The sequence below is a fragment of the Pseudophryne corroboree genome, chromosome 11, assembly GCF_028390025.1.
Source record: "Pseudophryne corroboree isolate aPseCor3 chromosome 11, aPseCor3.hap2, whole genome shotgun sequence".
Taxonomy (NCBI): domain Eukaryota; kingdom Metazoa; phylum Chordata; class Amphibia; order Anura; family Myobatrachidae; genus Pseudophryne; species Pseudophryne corroboree.
In genome coordinates, this window is record NC_086454.1 from 122201846 (window position 1) to 122221749 (window position 19904).

The following is a 19904-nucleotide window of genomic DNA, read 5'->3' on the forward strand; positions in this document are numbered from 1 at the left end:
CTTGCTATGCAAGAAAACCATAGACGGCGTGTAGTTGATCACACGGGCTGCAAAAAGATGCAGCGTGCGATCAACTCGGAATGACCCCCTATAAACAAGCAGATTGGTATGCTGAGAAAAGAGATCCAGCGCTACAAAACATATCTTGGATTTTTAAAGACCACAGGAACCGGAGATACAACTGTTCAAACTTGACCGAAATCCCCATAGACTTTAATGGGACCCGTTAATTTGCGGTTGAACTCTGATATCTCTTCCAACTTTAGGGTTATATATTCAGTTGTAGACTCTAAAATTAAAGGGGACTCTAAGCTATCAGGGGACACTGAACGCATGTCTCTGCGTACTCGGGAACCAGAGATCCAACCATTCAAAGTTGACCCCCTGGCCAAAAGTTAAAAAAATGACCAAGTCCTCACTTTGGAAACCGGACTAGCGAGTGGCGGTTTGACCGCGTTCCGCCCCCGTGCACCCTAAAATTATGAGAAGGGGCTCGTTGGAAAGAGGGGACCCTGGGGATTCAGGAACCATTGAAACCTAGCCCATCCAGAACCGGAGATATTCAAGCTCAAAGTTGCAGAACCGCAGTTCAAAATTTAACTTGGGTTTTCAAATTGTGTAGCTCTGGTTCCTGAAGGTTTACAAATATGGGGTTTGAAAGCTGAGCTCCCCCTCTTCAAAACGTATCTCTCCATTTTCTAATAACTTTCTTTGAACCGGATATATTTCGGGCTCAAATCCGGTCCATTCGGTCCCATTGACTTACAATGGCAAAGCTTTTTTTGCTTACTTAACGGGTCATAACCTTTAATTACGGGCACATAGAAACTTCCGTTCCGGTTTCCCCTGAAAGCAGAAATATTCAGCTTTCAAATTACACCGAAACCAATATATCCCAGGGAATGAGCAAAATCGAGGCAGGATGCGGTTGGGGCCTATCTTTCATCCAATGCATTTCTGTGGAAAAGTGAGTGGCGGTAACTTTAATGGTCTATATCTCCGGTTCTACCAGATCGATTTATCCCAAATTTGGCACACTAGAAGAGGGGATACTTGGCTATTAGTGTACCAAATTTACCTCCTCCTGAACCGGAGATCCAGGACTTCCAGTCACCGGTACTTGGTCAGAACTTAACCCGTCCTCTCCCGGGTAGAGAGAGGTCACTTTGCTGGTCTATATCGCCGGTTCTGCTGGACCGAATCACCCCAGATTTGGCACGCTAGTAGAGGGGATTTAGATGTCTAACAAATTTCATGTAATTAGCTCCTTCAGAATCGGAGTTACAGGACTTCCAGGTATTGGTACTTTCCCATTGACTTTACCCAGGCTGTGCCTGGGTAGAGATTGGTGACTTTGCCGGTCTATATTTATCGGTTCTGAAAGTATTTAGCTTATCTAGAACCAGAGATACATGACTTCCAGTCACCAGTACTTGGGCAGGGCTTAACCCGTCCTCTCCCGGGTAGAGAAACGTCACTTTGCCGGTCTATATCCGGTTCTGCTGGACCAAATCAGCCCAGATTTGGTACACTGATAGAGGGGATACTCATCTACCTGTCTAAATTTCATGTAAATAACTCCTCCAGAACCGGAGATCTAGGACATCCAGGCAACGGTACTTTGCCATTGACTTACCCAGGCTCTGACGGGGTAAAGTCCTTGCGGTTCTCCGGTTGGTTGACCATGTTCCATAAATCAGAATCACCCCAAAATTGCCAGACATGCCCCCAGGATGTCTATCTAGAAATGGGCGAGGTTTGGGGGAAATCGGTACACTGGAAGGAACTGGGCCTCTCCCCCACCCCCTAATTTCTGGATTATTAAGCCCTCCGGGACTGCGACCCCCCAGGGTTCAAACACACCCATGCACCGGTCGGATGTTGTTGAGGTGCTTTTTTCTAAGTACAGAGTTTTGTTTCAGCGCAAGTTCCCAGGACACCGGCTCAAGGGCACAAATACTCTGGTTCCCTAGGTTGGCCTCAGCTGAACAGCACCGCAATGGGATATGCGTACTATTAAGCCAACCGGGACCGGGTCGTTCCCCGGATTCAAAAACATCTAATGCACCGGTCGGAAGAAGTTGAGGTGCTTTTTTCCAAGTAGAGATTTCTGTTTCGGTACAAGTTCCCAAGACACCGGCTGAAGCTTACAGTCGCTCCAGTTCCCTAAGTGAGACAAAAATTTGCCATGTTTAGTCCTGCATATCTCCGGTTCTACCGGGCCGATTCACCCCATATTTGGTACAATGATAGAGGGGATACTCCTTTATAAGTGTACCAAATATCATGTAATGAGAAAGATCCACTTCTAATTCCGTTCCTGACCTGTAGGCGGTGTATGCTATTTCCCGTGCAGTAGATATAGCTGTAACATTAACTGAAGTGGAATTATTGTTTTTATAAACAATGAGCTAGATCCACTTCTAATTCCATTCCTGACCTGTAGGCGGCGTATGTTGTTTCCCGTACAGTAGATGTAGCTGTAACATTAACTGAAGTGGAATTATTGTTTTTATAAACAATGAGCTAGATCCACTTCTAATTCCATTCCTGACCTGTAGGCGGCGTATGTTATTTCCCGTACAGTAAATGTAACTGTAACATTAACTGAAGTGGAATTATTGTTTTTATAAACAATGAGCTAGATCCACTTCTAATTCCATTCCTGACCTGTAGGCGGCGTATGTTATTTCCCGTGCAGTAGATATAGCTGTAACATTAACTGAAGTGGAATTATTGTTTTTATAAACAATGAGCTAGATCCACTTCTAATTCCATTCCTGACCTGTAGGCGGCGTATGTTGTTTCCCGTACAGTAAATGTAGCTGTAACATTAACTGAAGTGGAATTATTGGTTTTTGTTTTTTTTCAAAAATGTTTTTATTTCGATTTTACATTTAAAACATTTTAAATACAATACCAACAAAGCAGTAATTGAAAAAGTAGATGAGAGACGATACATTATAGAATGACTATAATATAGGATGTTGTATTCATAATATTGAATATACAGAATATCAGCAAGGTATATAACCAATCAGGAAAGAGCAGTCTCTTCCAAGAGAAGGGACAGAGAACGAGAAGCAAGAAAAGGGAAGAGAAAGAGGCATATAAAAGTAAGAAAAAGGAATGAAAGGGTGGATGAGGTAAAGAAAAGAGGAGGGGGGGGGACGGATCACCTGCAGCCCAATAACTCCCAACCATTTTAACTCAGTCGAATGGGGGGGTCAGATAGTAGTGTTGTAGTCTCATACCATAAAGTTGTACGAAAACAATTGTGAATCTGTTTCTTTATTGAAATGTTTAAAGTATCAATAAAAGATTCCCAAACATCAAAAAATTTCTTAATGCGTTGTTCTTTATGTAGTGAAGTCTCCATCCAATCCATTTTAAATACATAAAATAGTTTATCCTTGAACATTTGTAATGAAGGAGGAGATGGGTGTATCCATTGTTGTAAAATACATTTTTTCACCACGGCTGAAAGAATCAACAATAATTTATGACATCCCGGGGAAATTCTAGAGGTAGTTGTTAGTAGTGATGAGCGGGTTCGGTTTCTCGGAAACCGAACCTCCCCGAACTTCACCCTTTTTACACGGGTCCGAGCCATACTCGGATTCTCCCGTATGGCTCAGGTAACCCGAGCGCACCCGAACGTCATCATCCCGCTGTCGGATTCTCGCGAGATTCGGATTCTATATAAGCAGCCGCGCGTCGCCGCCATTTTCACTCGTGCATTGGAAATGTTAGGGAGAGGACGTGGCTGGCGTCCTCTCCGTTTATGTTGATGCATTGCAAATATTTTGTGCTTGCTTATTACTTAATTGTGGGGACTGGGGAGCAGCTGTATATAGGAGGAGTACAGTGCAGAGTTTTGCTGACAGTGACCACCAGTAATACGTTGTCTGCCTGAAAAACACTCCATATCTGTGCTCAGTGTGCTGCAAATATCTGTGCTCACACTGCTTAATTGTGAGGACTGGGGAGCAGCTGTATTATATAGCAGGAGTATAGTGCAGAGTTTTGCTGACAGTGACCACCAGTATACGTTGTCTGCCTGAGAAACACTCCATATCTGTGCTCAGTGTGCTGCTTTATTGTGGGGACTGGGGACCACCAGTATAATATTATATAGGAGGAGTACAGTGCAGAGTTTTGCTGACCAGTGACCACCAGTATATAATATATAGCATTACGGTACAGTAGGCCACTGCTGTACCTACCTCTGTGTCGTCATTAAGTATACTAGTATCCATCTACATTCTATACCTGTGGTGCATTTTAGTTTTGCAGTTTGCGAACACAGTGACCACCAGTATATATAGCAGTACGGTACGGAAGGCCACTGCTGTACCTACCTCTGTGTCGTCATTAAGTATACTATCCATCTACATTCTATACCTGTGGTGCATTTTAGTTTTGCAGTTTGCTGACACAGTGACCACCAGTACACTATATATAGCAGTACGGTATGGAAGGCCACTGCTGTACTTACCTCTGTGTCGTCATTAAGTATACTATCCATCTAAATTCTATACCTGTGGTGCATTTTAGTTTTGCAGTTTGCTGACACAGTGACCACCAGTATACTATATATAGCAGTACGGTACGGAAGGCCACTGCTGTACCTATCTCTGTGTCGTCATTAAGTATACTATCCATCTACATTCTATACCTGTGGTGCATTTTAGTTTTGCAGTTTGCTGACACAGTGACCACCAGTATACTATATATAGCAGTACGGTACGGAAGGCCACTGCTGTACCTACCTCTGTGTCGTCATTAAGTATACTATCCATCTACATTCTATACCTGTGGTGCATTTTAGTTTTGCAGTTTGCTGACAGTGACCACCAGTATACTATATATAGCAGTACGGTACGGAAGGCCACTACTGTACCTACCTCTGTGTCATCATTAAGTATACTATCCATCTACATTCTATACCTGTGGTGCATTTTAGTTTTGCAGTTTGCTGACACAGTGACCACCAGTATACTATATATAGCAGTACGGTATGGAAGGCCACTGCTGTACCTACCTCTGTGTCGTCATTAAGTATACTATCCATCTACATTCTATACCTGTGGTGCATTTTAGTTTTGCAGTTTGCTGACACAGTGACCACCAGTATATATAGCAGTACGGTACGGAAGGCCACTGCTGTACCTACCTCTGTGTCGTCAAGTATACTATCCATCCATACCTGTGGTGCATTTCAGTTTTGCACAGTTTGCTGACCACCAGTATATAATATATACCATTACGGTACAGTAGGCCACTGCTCTACCTACCTCTGTGTCGTCAAGTATACTAGCTTAGTCACACAGCGACCTTGGTGCGCCTCTTTTTTTCTTTGCATCATGTGCTGTTTGGGGACAATTTTTTTGAAGTGCCATCCTGTCTGACACTGCAGTGCCACTCCTAGATGGGCCAGGTGTTTGTGTCGGCCACTTGTGTCGCTTATCTTAGTCACACAATGACCTTGGTGCGCCTCTTTTTTTCTTTGTATCATGTGCTGTTTGGGGACTATTTTTTTGAAGTGCCATCCTGTCTGACACTGCAGTGCCACTCCTAGATGGGCCAGGTGTTTGTGTCGGCCACTTGTGTCGCTTATCTTAGTCACACAGCGACCTTGGTGCGCCTCTTTTTTTCTTTGCATCATGTGCTGTTTGGGGACAATTTTTTTGAAGTGCCATCCTGCCTGACACTGCAGTGCCACTCCTAGATGGGCCAGGTGTTTGTGTCGGCCACTTGTGTCGCTTATCTTAGTCACACAGCGACCTTGGTGCGCCTCTTTTTTTTCTTTGCATCATGTGCTGTTTGGGGACTATTTTTTTGAAGTGCCATCCTGCCTGACACTGCAGTGCCACTCCTAGATGGGCCAGGTGTTTGTTTCGGCCACTTGTGTCGCTTAGCTTAGCCATCCAGCGACCTCGGTGCAAATTTTAGGACTAAAAATAATATTGTGAGGTGTGAGGTGTTCAGAATAGACTGGAAATGAGTGGAAATTATGGTTATTGTGGTTAATAATACTATGGGATCAAAATGACCCCCAAATTCTATGATGTAAGCTGTTTTTTTAGGGTTTTTTGAAAAAAACACTGAATCCAAAACACACCCGAATCCGACAAAAAATTTTCGGTGAGGTTTTGCCAAAACGCGTCCGAATCCAAAACACGGCCGCGGAACCGAATCCAAAACCAAAACACAAAACCCGAAAAATGTCCGGTGCACATCACTAGTTGTTAGTATACCAAAAATGGCCCATTCCGGGGACAATGGTAGAAAATTAACTAGGTCTGAAGTAGCGAATTGTTTTATTTGAAGCCAGAATTTTTTAATATGAATACAATCCCACAAACAGTGAAAAAGAGTAGCCTCAGGTCGAGTGCATTTTAAACATGTCGAAGTGGAAGACATCCCCATTAATTGACAACGAGAGGGTGATAGATAGCCCCTATCAAAATTTTTGAAGAACATTTCTTGGTACATAATAGTTGGAAGAGTGCGATTGGAATATAAAAGCGCTTTTAAAATGACAGCTTCACTAAGATCAGGAAAGTGTCTCTGCCATCTAGTAATACCAGTGTCATAGTGGCCTTCATAATACGGTGTTCGTAATATTTTGTAGAACATAGAAATAGCTCCTCTAGCATTAAATAAATATTGAAAGGCAATATCCAACTGGTTTGCCCAGTCCATGGGAGAAAGATAAGAAATCACTTTGGAAACATAGTGTTGTGCTTGCAAAAAAGCTAAATTATGAATTTGTAAAAAGGAAAATTTAGAATGAGCCTGAGAAAAAGTAAGAGTACGTTGTGTAGTTGCATTAGTAAGCTGACGAACTGTCGTAAGCCCTTGTTGAGCCCACAAAGTGAAGGGAGCAGAGGCCAATCCGTGTTGGAAGTTTACATTGCCAATTAGAGGAAGAAACAAAGAATATGAAGCGTTAAGTTTCCATTTATTGCGGATCGTATGCCAAACTGACCATGCTGACATTAAGAGAGGGTTGTCTAATATTTCTGTTGGGATGTCAGATTTATGAGAATGCAAAAAACAAACCAAATCTATATTGGTAAGAAAGGATTGTTCCACTAAATAATTGGAATATAATTCAGAATGTGAAATCCAATCCTTGATATGTCTACATACAGCAGCATAATTATAGATTTCCATATTTGGAAAGTTAATGTCTCCTTCAGATTTGGTTCTTTGTAACAACCGGAGACTAAGGCGAGGTTTTGTTTTTTTCCAAATAAATTGTCGGAAAGCCGCATCAATTCGTTTAAGATCCGTCTTGGTAAACACAAGTGGCAGAGCCTCAATCGGATATAGCAGTTTCGGAAAGGTAATCATCTTTATAGGGTTAGCTCTTCCCAGATAAGATAGTCGTAAATGTTGCCAACCATCCAACTCCTTAAGAACTGTATCAATAGTACTTTTTATATTAATGGTATATAAATCATAAATATTTCTGGGAAGGCGAATCCCTAAGTAAGAGATATAAGTATCTGCCCATTTCAGATTACCAACCTGTAATGTACTTTTACGAAAGGAGGCGCATAAGGCCATAATAGTAGATTTGGAGTGATTTATGGTGAAACCTGATATCTTACCAAAGTCTTCTAATTTAGAGAGAAGGGGCAATAAACACTCATGGGGATTAGAAATAAAAAGAAGAAGATCATCAGCAAAGGCGGCTATCTTAACTTCTGTATTGCCATAGGACATACCTCGAAAAAGGGGCCAGGATTGGAGAACTCTTAGCAAGGGATCTAATGCAAGATTGAAGAGTAAGGGGGACAGAGGGCATCCCTGTCTAGTTCCCCTGAACATTTGAATGGAGTCACCTAAAAGACCATTGATTAACAATTTTGTCCTAGGGGAGTTATATAGATATTTAATTAAATTAATGAAGGAAGAATCAAACCCTCACTTTTGCAATACAGCATATAAATGGGGCCATAAAACTTTATCGAATGCCTTTTCGGCATCTAAACTTAACAATATATTAGAGGATTGATCCTGAATTGCTGAAGAATATAAAGCCACTACCGCCAAGCGAACATTGCGAACCATGTTCCTACCATGAGTGAAACCAGATTGGTTGGACGTCAGGAGAGAAGGAAGGATTGTTTGCAAGCGAGTAGCCAGAATTTTTGAAAGAATTTTGTAATCCTGATTCAAGAGTGTAATAGGTCTATATGAGGTTACTAAATCAGGATTTTTATTGGGTTTCAGTAACAGTATAGTATAAGCATCATTAAATGTAGGATATTTAAGGTTACCCTCCTGAATCTGTTTGAAAACGTGAGTTAGGGAGGGAATAATATCATCCCTCAGTATCTTATAATAGTTCCCATTAAATCCGTCAGGACCCGGCGATTTGTTAAGACGTAAGCTATCAATGGCAAACCCAATATCCTCCTCTGTTATATCACTAGAAAGGAATTCTTTCTGTTGAGCTGTTAGATATGGTAGATTGGCTTCTTTAAGAAAGGAGTCTGATAAAAGGGGATCAATTGGAGAATCCTTATAAAGAGAAGTAAAGTATGAATGAAATACACTGTTAATATCAGCAGGTTTAGCAGCCATCACACTAGAGTTTGGGTCCACAATTTTCATAATAAATTGTTTCTTCCGTTGTCGACTTGCCATATAAGCTAAAACTTTCCCCGATTTACCCCCCCAGTGGTAATAAGTGTTTTTAGAATATTCTAATTTGGTTTGAGCTTCTTTCATAAGAAAAGACTCCAAAATTTGTTTGTGATGTAAATAAATAGATTTGTTATCCACGTTGAAAATCGCAAATAATGACGGTAGGCTTCCTTCAGTTTGTTTTTTAAAGAATGTAATGTCTTCCTGTGAGTCCGATTATGTTTGGCTATGTAAGAGATCACATGCCCTCTCATCACTGCCTTTGAGGTCTCCCAAAATAAAACAGGATCATCCCAGTGTTCTAAGTTATCGTCTACATATTCCCTCCATTTAGCCTTCAAATATAATTGAAAATCATCATTCTGGGAAAGGAAGGAAGGGAAACGCCAAAGGCGCGAGGAGTACCAAGGAATAGATCTAGTTAAATCAAAAAGTATAGGGGCATGATCTGAGATAATGATAGGGTCTATTATGGTATTACGAACTCGCTGGAACAGAGTGTCCGCTATTAATATATAATCTATTCTAGTAAATACATCATGAACCCTAGAATGAAACGTGAAATCCTTACAGGAAGGATTATGCAGTCTCCATTGATCTACCACATCATGGTTGGAACAGAGAAAATCAACCCCGTTCACACGGTTTGAAGAGGTAGGGGAGGTAAAGGCTGAGTGATCCAATAGGGGATTATGTAAGCAATTAAAATCTCTGCCAATTATCAGGTTAGGAGTCTCATATTTCATAAGAAGATTTGATAGTTTTTTATAAAAGGCCAAACTAGATGTGTTAGGGGCATAGATATTTAGAATAGCAAATTTCTGATCATGAACTGAAAGATGCACCAATAAAAACCGCCCTTCCTTATCAGCCACTACATTATCAATAGTATACTGAAGATGTTTACTAAGTAAAATCGCCACACCACGTTTCTTTTTATCAAAGGAGGCTGAGACACATTCCTGAATCCATGTCGCTTTAAGGGTCGCATGGGGACCACGCAGCCAGTGCGTCTCCTGCAATAAGATAATATCAGGGGCTAATCGTCTGAGATGGGACAATACCCGTCGTCGTTTGCATGCGGAATTCAATCCGGCTACGTTCCATGACAAAAAACGGATAGAGGTAGATGTCAATTGGGGGGCTAAATTAGGAGAGTCAACATGGGTTGTCATCCAATTCCACACTTACCAAAGGAGAATGTAGACAGTGTATCCTTGATTAGAGTGCCCGTCACATCCCAGCTAGTGAGACAGGCGTTCCGAGCACAAATTGGATATGGCAACTGCAAGGAGATAATGGAAAGGGGCCACAGGCGATCCAGGAAAAGAGGAGAAAGGGGAGAAGAAAAAAAGAGGAACAGAGTAAAGAGCACCAAAAGTAACATATAAACAAATTGTAATACATTTCCAACAGTTTATCTATGAGAGTCCAACCCCTCCATTACAAGAGAGGTAGGAAATTATTTTTTTTGTTGTGAAACCAGAATAAAGTGTAAATATCTAAGATGGTAAACCATCAACTCATCCATTTGGAGGTGGATTTGTAGAGGAACCTTGCAACGGAATCTTTAGGTGATCTCTAGCTTGGTCAGGAGTATCAAAAGTAAGGGTCCTCCCATCAGTGAAGACCCGCAGTTTAGTTGGGTATAAGAGGGCAAATTTAACATTCTCAGTAAACAAATGTTTGCATATTGGGGTGAATTCTTTCCTCCTCTGTGCCACAGAGGCCGAAAAGTCCTGAAATATCAGCACTTTAAAGTTTCGCATTTCAAGAGTGCGCTTTTTCCTGTATGCCATGAGTATGTTCTCTTTATCTCTAAAGTTAAGAAATTTGGCAATCACAGGACGAGGACGTATTTGGGATGAGGGGGGACCTCTATCAGGGCCAATACGATGTGCCCTTTCAATGAGCACTGTTCCCGAGGCACTAGGAACATTGAAGCTTTGAATTATGCCAACACTCAATAGATCAAAGAGATCTGAACCTGATATTGATTCTGGGATGCCTATAAATCTAAGATTGCTCCGCTATCCCTATTTTCAAGGTCATCAATCTTTGAGGTCAAAAATGCTATTTGCTGAAAGTGAGAGTCATCAGAATTTTGCAGAGATACAATAGCATCTTCTGCCGTACTAACACTTTGTACCACCTCCACTAATCGTTTGGTATGTGATTCTAAATGGGACAAGACCGTGTTTAAAGTTGTTTGGATCGCGTCTAATTTTTTTTCCAGGGTTGGGTTTAGAGGTAAGGAGCCTTCCACAGAAAGGGAAGGCATAATAGGCGAGGAGGAAAGATCTTGAGATGCCGAGGGAGGTGAGCGATTGGGCTGGGGTGTATTTACCTTTTCCCTAACAGAAGGGGTTTTGGAGTGAGATTTCCCGTTCCTGACCATGCTATCAGTTGGATATTTATCTACAAATTTGTCCATACTATGGGACAATAACCAGGTTAGCTAGAGATTCTGTACCACCTATGGATGAATGCCCTTGAGACATCTACATAACTAGAAACATGCAAAGGGCAAAGGTTGAATTCAACCACTGAATCTGTAAAGAGTAAGCTGTACTTATTGCATTAGGTACAAATTATCAAGATCTGCACCATTTGAGTCGCAGGCCGCAATACAATAGAATCAACAGCAGTCCTGCAAGGTCTACAACAGAAGAAAAAAAAAGGGGGGGGGGAGAGGGAGGGAGGGGAGGAGGGCGAAGGAGAGGGGGAGAAATAAATCACTAAAACAGTACCCAATGGGAACCACCCAAATATATAACTGATAATAAAAACAGTAGATAGGTTATAATCCAAGAATCAGCGCAGTTTGCAGTAAAATAACAATAATATGTAGTATAATGTTTACCTACAAACTACCTTACATTTGTAGAGTCAAACAAAACAATTACAGTTGGTAGCAATAAACAGTGTATATATATATATACACAAGGTATATAGCTGCCTTCAAAGAAGTTTGTCACCACTTTATCAGATGTAACGGTAAAGCAATTAGAAATAGCATCCTTACAGTCACTATTAATAGTAGGCTTTCTGGTTTGAGCCAAATTGTATGGAAAGTACTGGCCTTTATAATTAGATACCACACGATGGCAGTGTTTGTCTTCTATTATAGGGTTGACTGAAGCAATATCAGTTGTGAAACAGTGAGCTGTAATAAGTTATGGAAGCAAAATAAAGAGTCCATGGCGTGGCCTGGACGAGCATGGAGTAGCACTTGCACAGTGCAGCTCTCCAGCCAGTACATCCTGAAAAAACATCCTGGACTCCCTCCCTGGGTCTGAAATCTGGGTCACCCCTGCATGAAGGCCCCCTGCCCCTCCGGAGTAAATTTGGGCTGGATGCCTGTGTTTCCCTAACTCCTGCAGCCATATCTAACCGGCGGGCCCTGCTCGGCGTTGGAGCGGCTGCCTCGCGCTGACCCCGGACCGGAAGTTAAGCTCCTGCTCTCCGCCGCTGCTCGTCATCTACTGAGGAGAGGTGAGTGACATCTACCTGCCACCCGGAGTGCCCGCTGCCGGGATCGTGGAGGAGTCTGCAGCGCCTGGGGCGCTCTGTTCCGCCGCAGATTAGTGCCGCCCGGGGGACCGGAAGTTCGGCTCCGGCTCCGTACCGCCGCCCGCGCGTCCGTGACGAGGAGGGGGGAGAGCTCGACTGCCGCCCTGTACACCTGCTGGGGGACAAGAGCCGTAGCTGAGGCGGCCCGGATTGCTACCCTCCGCTGCCGCAGGCCCCGGAAGTGTACCTCCTGCGATCTCCCCCTGCTAGCTGCAGCCATCAGGGACACCTGGCTCTGTAGGAGCATACCTGGGCTGGCTGGAAATCTGTTGGGTCGTGTGTGCCCTTCCCCCCCTCTCCCCCCGCTGCACACCTCTGGCTAGCTGCTCCTGAACCCACCCTGCCTGGAGATCAGTACGAGGGCCTGTGTATCCTCTCTGCACGGCTCTGATTAAGGGGGAATAACTGGCACTCTGCTCCATCAGACGGATGCACAATATATCCGGAGTCCCTGGCCCTGCTGTTTAACTTTACATATCCATACTCTGCCCTGAACCCGCTGACCTTTATATAGGGGGTTGGTGTGGACGCCCCCCGCTTGCTTACTTATATTTGCTTTGATATATTTGCTCGGCTGAGCAGAGCGACACCGTGTTGTCTAAAATGGTGCGCGGCCGCCAAAGTAACGCGGCGGCGGGCGCAATGGATAAGTTTGTCCGAAATCCTGGCAATCAACGTCGGGGGGGTGAAAATGCTGGATCAGAATCTGCACCACCATCTCCTGCATATAGTTCCGCCTCCTCGGACCATCCCGATGCTGCCCTGCAGAGAGTACTAGATGCGGTGAATGCCAGCGAGACGCGTCTGGCGGACAAGATCGGGCAAGTGCAGTCTGATCTCTCCATTATACATCAGGACCTTCAGCGGGTGAGGGAGCGAGTGGGCGAAGCTGAGACCCGTATATCTAACGTCGAAGACTCCGTCGCCCCGCTGGGTCGGCGCACTGATGTTTTGGAATCTCAAATGACGGAGGTGCGCAAAAAACTGACGGATATGGAGGGGCGCTTGAGGCGCAATAATGTCCGTTTCGTTGGCCTGCCGGAAAAAGAGGAGGGCTCAACTCCTGAAGAATTTCTCCTAAAGTGGCTCAGGGATGCTTTTGGGCCTGAGGAATTCTCGCCTTATTTTACCGTTGAACGGGCCCATAGAGTTCCGATGCGCCCGCTGCCTCCGGGGGCTCCTCCCCGCACCTTTATTGCTAAGTTCCTTCATTTCCGGGACCGCGACACAGTTTTGAGGTTGGCCCGCACCAAAGGACCTTTGAAATGGAATGGATCGCCCATATCGGTTTTCCCGGACTTTGCCGTGGATGTGCAAAAAGACAGGGCTCAGTTCCTGTCTGTTAAGAGGAGGCTCCGTGAACTGGACCTGCCATATGCCATGCTTTTCCCATCTAGGTTGCGGGTGGTGGCTGATGGGGAAACAAAGTTTTTCACAACTCCTCGTGAGGCTACGACGTGGCTGGACAGACGATTCCCAGCGAGGCGTGCCCTTGCGGACCCCTGAGCCTCCAGCTACCCCTGACGCTGACTATATCCTGTTTGCTATATTTGTGGTTTTTCCTTTTATTTCTATCCATGTGTGCTTCTCTAGTTATCTGTTATGTGGGCTGCACATGAGGGTTAATTAATATGTGGTAATAGGATGTGGGGGTGATATCTTGTGGTCACTGTCCTCTGAAAACTAGCTAATTTACTCTATCTCACAGGATAGACAGGGCATGTAACTACCCATTTGCCTACTTTGATGTTTCGGGTAGGCTACCGGATTTATATTATCTCCTGTTGTTTTGGGGGGGTGGGGGGGGGGGGGTTATGTTTGCGGGTCGGTATGACTGGCTCTTTGTTAGACATACATGCTTACTTTGGGTGTGACCGGACCCAGGGGGTGGATGTCTATGGTTTCCCCTCCCATATTTTTTCCGGGGAGGGGGGCTGGAGGCTGGAGGCTATCTCTATTCTCCAGAGGGTCATTATATTCTTGGCCCCGATCGAGGTGTGGTGGTTGCATCAACTAAGCCCCGATTAAAGAGTGTTTGCACTGGCCGATGGTGCAATACAGTTTGGTTTATTTTAGTTTTTTGGTATGAGCACTCAGTTTTGGGATCCAGGTATGCTGCATGTTGGGGGTGGTATACAGGGTGGGGGGAAGGGGAGAGGGAAGGGGTATGTTTATGTTTTGAGCGGAAATGTATGTAGTGAAAGTATTTGGTCTACAACTGTGCAATATAAGCAATGGTGTCTGGTTGCAGAATTTGTCTGTGGCGGGGCTGGCCGGCCGCGGGGCGATGCGCTGATTATACCTCTGCTGTACTATGACGGGGATTAAGGTGGTATCGTGGAATGTGAGAGGGCTCAATGATAAAGTTAAGAGGTCTCTTGTGCTCCGACAGCTCAAACAATATGCCGCTGATATCGTTTGCCTTATGGAAACACATTTGGTAGGCAGTAAGACTCTCTCACTAAAAAGGCCCTGGGTGGGATGGGCATATCACTCTATGCACACGTCCGCCTCACGCGGGGTCTCAGTCCTTATTAAAAGGACCGTCCCTTTTGTAATGGAATCTATACAAACGGATCCCTGGGGGAGGTATGTGTTCTTGAAATGTAGGTTATTTTATGTTCCTGTCCTCCTGCTGGCAGTCTATGTGCCCCCTCCGTACTCTCCCGATGTTCTTAAGAGGGTTGCTGGGTTCATGGCCCTATCCCCCGGGGTGTCTGTTATTTGCTTGGGGGATTTCAATAATGTGCTGGACGGGGTCATGGATAGGCTATCCAGGTCTCCATCTGCTGCGGGTGCTGGGGGGTCTGGGTTTGCAAATGTGGTGTCGGGACTGGGCCTGGTCGATCCATGGAGACTGAGATACCCTTCCCTTAAACAATACTCGTGCTTTTCACACTCCCATTCTTCGTTCTCTAGGATCGACCTGGCCCTCTTCTCGACTGACATGGTTCCACGCGTTGGTAACATTAGATATGAGACTAGAGGTATATCAGACCACTCCCCCTTGACCTTTAATTTAGATTTTAATTGTGATAGGGGTCAAGCTGTGTGGAAATTTAACCCATTTTGGCTCGTTCACATGGGTGACGGATCTGATATGGTGGCTGCATGGCGGGAGTTCTTTGAGCTGAATAGCACTGACCAATCTATTTCTAACCTATGGGACACATTTAAGGCCTTCTTGAGGGGTAGTTTGATTAAACGGGTGTCTGATCTAAAAACCTTCTATAGGAAAAGGGAGGCTGAGTTGGAAGCCCGGACTGTCGCTGCAGAACTACAATATTTGCAGGATTCCTTGATCAGTTCTAAGTCGGCCTGGTTGTCGGCTCAGAGGGAATGGAGAGAGTACCTAATGGAAAAGACTCAGCATAGACTCCTTTTCTCATCCCACACCTTTTACGCAACGGGGGACAGGCCGGGGACATATCTGGCCTCTCTGGCTCGGGGAGACAGACCCACTAGCGTGGTGGTAGAGATTATGAATGCTGACGGTGTTCACCTGACCCAGACTCCACAGATGACGGCTGAATTTGTGTCCTTCTATAGTCGCTTATATGAATCTAAACTAGATTGTACCTCATCACAATTAAATAATTATTTAGACGGTGTCTGCTTCCCCACTTTGTCCGGGGAGGCTTGCGACCTTTTGGAGGCGCCCATTTCCCCGGATGAAGTTAAAGCAGCGATTGAGGCCTCTCCTAGTGGTAAGGCCCCGGGCCTGGATGGAATACCATCTGAGGTATATAAGCATAACTTGGATTTTTTTGTCCCCCAGCTACTTGAGTTATATGGCCAGATTTTTACACAAGACTCTCTTCCCCCGTCGATGGCGGAGGCAGTGATTGTGGTTCTCCCTAAACCTGACAAGGATCCAAAGAAAGTGGAGTCATACCGCCCTATATCCCTCCTGCCCACTGACATTAAAATTTTGGCTAAGATATTGGCTGGTAGACTAAATACAGTTATTTCCCACATTATACACCCAGACCAGACGGGATTTATGCCTAATAAATCGACCTCCATTAATCTTAGACGTTTATTTACCCACCTACAGATCCCCCGGGCGGACCCTTCCTCCTCCATTGTAATCTCGCTGGATGCCGCTAAGGCTTTTGATTCTGTGGAGTGGGAATATTTATGGGAAGTTATGCGAAGATTTGGCATCGGCCCGAAATTTATTAAATATGTCCAACTGCTGTACTCCTCCCCCTCGGCAAGGGTGGCGGTCAACGGTTTCGTATCTCACTCCTTTCCCTTGTCTAGAGGCACGCGACAGGGTTGTCCCCTGTCTCCTACCCTGTTTGCTATGGCCATTGAACCCCTTGCATGTCTCCTGAGAGCAGATACGGGTATTTATGGACTTAAGGTGGGTGCTCGGGAGGACAGAGTGGCCCTATACGCTGATGACATCCTGATGTTTGTGGATCGCTATGCTGAGTCTATGCCTAGGATCCTGGGAATTATTGATGGGTTCGGGCGATACTCAGGCTTACTGATAAACTGGGAGAAATCCTTTATCATCCCACTAAAGGGCGAAGTCCCTGCCTCCCCGTTGATGGTTCTTCCACTGAAGTGGGTGGAATCATTCAAATATTTGGGTGTTTGGGTGTCGAATGACCCTCAAAGATTCTCTCTTCTCAATATTACTCCGCAAATAGTATATCTCCGCGGCCGGGTGAAGGCTTGGGGTAAGTTGCCCTTGACAGTCACGGGGAGGGTTAATATGGTTAAAATGGTCTTCCTGCCCAAGCTTCTCTATGTCCTGCAGCAATCACCCGTTTATATTCCACAGAAAGTTTTCAAACAAATAGACGGGTTACTTTCTTCCCTGGTGTGGGCCAGTAAACGTGCACGCTTGAAAATAGATACCATGAGCAGAACACGCGAAATGGGGGGTCTGGCCCTCCCAAACTTCCGCTTCTACTACTACGCGGCGCAAATGACACATGTCTGGGAGTGGGTTAATGATCTCGATCCCCTGGCTCTGCACTCGCTGATGTTGCACCATGACTATCCGGGGGGCTCCCCATTACAGCTACTTCTTTGTGGCAGTGTTAGAATGTCCACAATACCGCTTATTAAGCAAGCCATCCTGGTATGGAAAGCGGTGCACTCGGTGATGCGGGGCCATGGCGTCGACCCTGACACCCCTCTGGATAACATATATGGGTTACCCGAACTGTGTCATCTTCAGGTCCGAGAAGTTTGGGGAAGATGGGGAGTGACATCTCTGGGCCATATATATAGTGCTGGGATTCTTAACTCCTTCCAGCAACTTCAACACGAGCACAACATTCCCTCAGGGTTCTTTTTTCAATTCCTACGGTTGCGACATGCACTGGCAGCCCAGTTCCCAAATGGCCCTCCAGTCTTAGTCGACTCCCCGGTTAAAACAATGTTGCAGGCGCTGGACTCGGGACACTTAGTTTCTAGGATTTATGGTCGTATCCTGCTAAAACATCACGGTGACCCTCTTACGACTCTTCGGGGTAGGTGGGAATCAGATGTGGGCATGCTATCGGATGATGCATGGAATACTGCCTTGGGGGCCCATAGGATCTCCACTTCCTCGGTTAGATACCAACAAATACAACTGTACATCTTACACAGGGTGTATATGACCCCGGTGAGATTAGCACATATCGGGGGTGCGCACAACTCGCAATGCCCTAGATGTGGAACAGTGGATGCAGACTTCTGGCATTTACTGTGGGTGTGTCCTGGCGTGTCTGTGTTTTGGACGGCGGTTATACGGATTTTGTGTGACACAGGTATTCCCTCCTTCGTGTGCACTCCTGCACTTTGCACACTGCTGATTGTAGACGAGGAAGCCTTAGACCCAACTAGCAGGCGATATGTTATTAACCTATGCGCTTTAGCTAGAGTCTGTATTGCCCGGCTATGGCTGGCCAGCGAGGCCCCGACATCTGGGGCGTGGATATCCTTGGTCAATGAAACAGTTGCGCATGAAAAATTTGTGTTTCTGGCTAGGAAGGTGGAGAAGAAATGGTCCACAATATGGGGTAGTTGGATGGATTCTAAATATTATAAAGAGAGATATAGCTAGATCCGGATTTCCCCTAGGGGGTCGTTATGGGGGGTGTGTGGGCGGGGAGCTCCAGCGGCCGGCCTTGCCTTGCTAGGATATTGCAAAATGTAACAATTCTGCCATGTATACAAGCTTAAGAAAATGGCTATGTTTAAGGTGTGTGGGATAAGACACTGTTGCTATGTGAATATATATTGTATGGGCGTTTATGAGTGCTAACTATATTATAAACTGCATACATGTAATGTCATTTCCGCACATGTTGAGTGTGGATAGTGTTTGTGTGTTGTTTGTGTGAAATGTTAAAGCAAACTTGAAAATCTCAATAAAAAATATTGAATTTAAAAAAAAATAAAGAGTCCATCACCACGGTAACACTTGTAGTAATAAGGCTGTTATATCCAGCACCTGTACAGTCACTTTATGTAGCAGGCTCTTTAGTTATAATCAGGCTATGTGGAAAGTTTTGGCCTGAGATATAGGGGTAAATTTACTAAGATGGGAGTTCTATTTAAGATGAGATGTTGCCCATAGCAACCAATCAGACTCCAGGTACTATCATCTAGAAGGTGCTAGATAAATGAGAAGTAGAATCTGATTGGTTGCTATGGGCAACATCCCATCTTAAATAGAACTCCCATCTTAGTAAATTTACCCCATAGTATGAGAATGAAAATATGGGGCAGAAATATAGGAAAGTAGAAGGGAAGGGGATTGGGAATAGGTAGAAACTGGCAAGAGGAGAGGGGTAATTAGTACCGGAATAACCAACACCTGGTTAGCAGAGGCAGTGTCCACTCCGTCCTTCACCGACTCTAATACAGAGGGCACAGATGCAGATTTTTTGGTCCAGGGCTCGATGTCCAGCACAAGTATCGGGCGTACTGTCCGCCGTGTCACCTTCAGGATCTCCAGCAGCAAAAGCATATTCAAGGACCGGACACCAACCGGGGTAATCAGCAGGCTGGTCCCAGTCGATACAGTCGGTGGAGGTGAAAGCAGGGCACAGGTCTCTCGGGTCCCACTTGGGTTGTCGTGACAAATCAGCGGGTCCCTGCGGCCGCTCTAACAGTATGTCTGATCGGGCTTCAGTAAATCAGCAGGTCAAAGCTGTGTCCCCGGGGTGGTCCAACCTTACCGGAGCGCTGACGCGCTTTCACCGTATGAGGAGTCACGGGGAGTTTGTCAGAGGTCGCCTCCGGAGACTTCAACAAAGGTAGGAGATTTTCCGTCCCCTCTCTCTGCTCGTCAGAGATAATCAGCACAGCAGCCGCTATAGATCCAGGGGATGGAGTCAGGGAGCAGTTGTCTCGGGTGCCGCCCGTTGTTCTGCACCAGGTCCCGGTCTCTGCTTACACTACGTCGGCTCCGCCACCAAACGGAAAGATAATCAGAGAACTCCGTTGCTTTCCCAAAGGTATGACCAATGTGCCATATAAAGGCAACGCTGGATGAGAGTCAGAGCAAATAATGGCTGCTTTTCTGCACCAGGTCCCGGTCTCTGCTTACACTACGTCGGCCCCGCCACCAAACGGAAAGATAATCAGAGAACTCTGTTGCTTTCCCAAAGGTATGACCAATGTGCCATATAAAGGCAACGCTGGATGAGAGTCAG